This window comes from Rhagoletis pomonella, unplaced genomic scaffold, assembly GCF_013731165.1.
Source record: "Rhagoletis pomonella isolate Grant_MI unplaced genomic scaffold, Rhpom_1.0 Rhpom_scaffold_00006, whole genome shotgun sequence".
In the NCBI taxonomy this organism is placed as follows: Eukaryota; Metazoa; Arthropoda; class Insecta; order Diptera; family Tephritidae; genus Rhagoletis; species Rhagoletis pomonella.
Window position 1 is genome coordinate 23394169 of NW_023458560.1, and position 3293 is coordinate 23397461.

The window sequence follows — 3293 nt, forward strand, 5'->3', positions numbered from 1 at the left end:
CATATGTTCGAAAGTGCTAAATGTTGCATTTTAAATGCAGCAAAAACGCTGCATTAATGTGAATGTCCATCTGAAGTATGTTCTGTATGGCAACGCTTGTAGTTGAGTGTGTGTATTTTTGGTTTTCCTTACCTCCATAACCCATTTAATTAACCTCAATACGATTATTTGAATTAATGTTAATAATTAAATAAATATTAGTGGAGGTGTGAAGATAGTGGCACGTTTTAGATATGCAGGTAAGGCAAGTGGTTGCGATACTGGCGCTTGGGTGTTTGGTGCTAAGTTGCATGACCTCGGTATTGGCTCAAGATGAAGAAAGTGACTTTGCTGAATTCGATGACTTCGATACCGACGATGATTTCGTTGAAGCAGGCACCACATCGGAACCACAAACTGCAGATGCAAATGTGCGACATATGTGCAGGCATATGCAACCGAGAAAGTGAAGAGCGAGCAGGTTCTTAGCAAGTCAGATGACTTCAAAACTGATGATGACGACGGCATCGTTGAGGATGACGACAACGAATTTGAACACTTTCAAGACGAAGAAGAATTCGAAGGCTTTGATGCAGGCGAAAGTAAAGATTTGCCTGTAGATCAAATGACCGCCGAACCGAAATTGACTGTAGCAAAAATTCCAATGCATTTCCGGTAAGGCAGTTGTCTGTAATTCCACTGGATATGTTTTTTATTTACCTATTTCTAATTACTTTTAGTACACATTGAGACTCATATTGGATGGAAATGCTTATGTTGGCTGGTCTATTAGCGTACTTGGGTACTGTTTAGTAAGTGGCCCACCTATTTCGGGGTATTGCGTCCAAAGGGGTGACCCGATCAAAAAAAAATTGCACACACTTGTAGCCAAGGGTCTACCCATTATTTTAACATCCACTATTGTAATTTTGGGTCACTAATTTATTTACAAATTGGGTTTGAAATATGCCCTTTTTTGTAAAATTCGGAAATTAGCGTAAATTTATCACTCCTATTCTCCTTAAAGCAGCTACACCAGCAATATATTTTTATATTCTCCTTCACTTTACACTTTACTCGATGAGCTATAACTTTCTTTATAACTTTAATATTAATCAATTAATCACAATTTATTAAATAAAAACACCTTCTAAATCATGCGTCTGACTTTTGTTGCATATGCAAATTAAATGGCGTAGTTCAGCTGTCAAACTCCAAAATATGCAAAAGAATGAGAGACAAAAGAAAATAGGATATAACCCTGTAAGCATTAAAAATATACAAAGGTGTTCTCTGCAAAAGGTATTCAGCTCCTTTTCTTCGCAAAACAGAAAGGAGAATTCTACTGCCTGAGGGTTATAATCCCTAAGTGCGGCCGAAGGCCGCCTACGCAGAAAGGTGTTCTCTGCAAAAGGTGTTCAGCCCCCCTTCTTTGGCTACACAGAAAGGAGAATTCTACTGCCTGAGGGTTATAATCCCTAAGTGCGGCCGAAGGCCGCCTACGCACAAAGGTGTTCTCTGCGAAAGGTGTTTAGCCCTCCTTTTTTCGCCTGATAACCACCTTGGAATAACTTCTTTTATTTAAAAACCCCACAGATTCTGTTAGTTGGGTTATATTCCACTTCAAACTGCTCAGTTTGCCTCGGAAAATGCCGTTTTTACCCCATTTTCAAACGGTTCCCTAAGGGTCTGTGGGAGGTCCCCAAGGGGGGTGTCGCTTTTCGTAAAGTGGCGACTGGCCCCTTTCGAATGAGGAGGTTTGGGGGGCCACGCCCCCTCCCCCTCCGCCCCCACCCCAAAAACGATGGGCCAATAACTAAACATTTCCCGCGTACTTTGCTAATTTCTTCGCTGGGAAAAGAAAGAATGGAAGGCTTGCACAATTGTGGTACAGCACGCACAAGGGTTTATTAGACGACAACTTTGTTCTAGTTGGTATGTGTTATGTATATAAAAAGAGTATTTATATAATTCTATTACTACCATGCCTTTATCTTAAGGCGATGATGGCAAGCAAGAAAACGAAAATCCTGGTTTGATGAAAGAAAGCGAGAGTTTATATACTCTGTGGTGCTCTGGTCGCACTTGCTGCGAGGGTATGCTTGTGGCGCTAAAGATGATTAAACGTCAAGATTTAGTCGCTTTGGTGTCTGGACTGATACGACCTCAACAAGACCAAGTACATATAAAAGTTGAAATGACAAAAGGCGTAATGGATTCGTTTGTATTTTGTGTGGGCTCAAGAAAAACTATAACCAAGGTTTACAAAGAGTTCGCAGATTTGGTGCGTATTTTTATATTTTATTTTATAAATAAAAAAATAATTTGTGTATAATTTTCATTTTCTACGCTTCCGTATAGAACAAGTATTGCAGTATAGTCAGTAAGCCAGAGGATCGCTACAAAGCACCTGCAGGATTTAATGTGCTGTCAGAAATACCTGAAGCAACGTCAGCAATGTTAGAGGCGCGCATAATAACTGTGCTTAATAAATATCAGCGCTACATCGACTATATCCATATTTCTGATCAATTTAGTGGTCCAATCCAACAAGAAGATGCCAACAATTTGAAATAACCGGAGACAAAAGCTATGCTTATGGCAGGATTTAACTTGCCAAAGAGTGTAGATATGGAATCCATTAAACCTTTGCTCATTCTAATCTTCTATTTAATGGAGCGCCTAAAAGTGTATCGCATGTCGAGGGAGGTAAAACTCAAAAATTAAACAAAGTTGTCTTTCCAAAATTTATATGTAATTTTCAGGGCAAAAACAAAGCCGAAAAGAATCGCTTACGTGTTGAGGAAGAGTTCTTGAAGAGTACACATGCAGCACGTGCAGAAGCTGCTGCGCAGCGTCGCGAAGATAAGCAAGAAAAGGAACGCGTGCTTGCCGAAGAGGACCCCGAGAAACAGCGTCGCTGGGAGTTAAAAGAACAGAAACGTCAGGCCAAGAAAAAGGCGCCCAAAATGAAACGTTTGGCAGTAGAATCTTTATAAAACTAATAAGCTGCTAAGAAGGGAACAGTGATGATCGGTCTATTCAATTGACAGTTTTTGATGTTAATTAAATTTCGACCATCATTAAATGCTGGAGACATTCTCCACACAAATTTTGAGATATAACAATAAACATGCTTTCAACTGCGTGTACAAGCCATAGCTATACCAATTACAATCTATCATTTACGCATAAAACAAAAATGCATTCGTTAATCAGCACTTCACAGGAAAACAATTTTCATTGGAAACGTAAGCAATATGATTGCGCAGCGTTTTAATTTGCTTTTGCGCTGCATCGAAACTGTACGAAAG

The 3293-nt window shown here is 39.6% G+C and overlaps 1 protein-coding gene and 1 pseudogene across 1 annotated transcript in view; both read left to right on the top strand.

Annotated features, from left to right (window-relative positions):
* The window catches only part of LOC118740521 (protein Daple), a 78627-nt gene that overhangs the window by 9383 nt on the left and 65951 nt on the right, over window positions 1-3293 (top strand). The gene's annotated exons all lie outside the window — the stretch shown is intronic.
* LOC118740523 lies at window positions 95-3150 on the top strand (annotated as a pseudogene).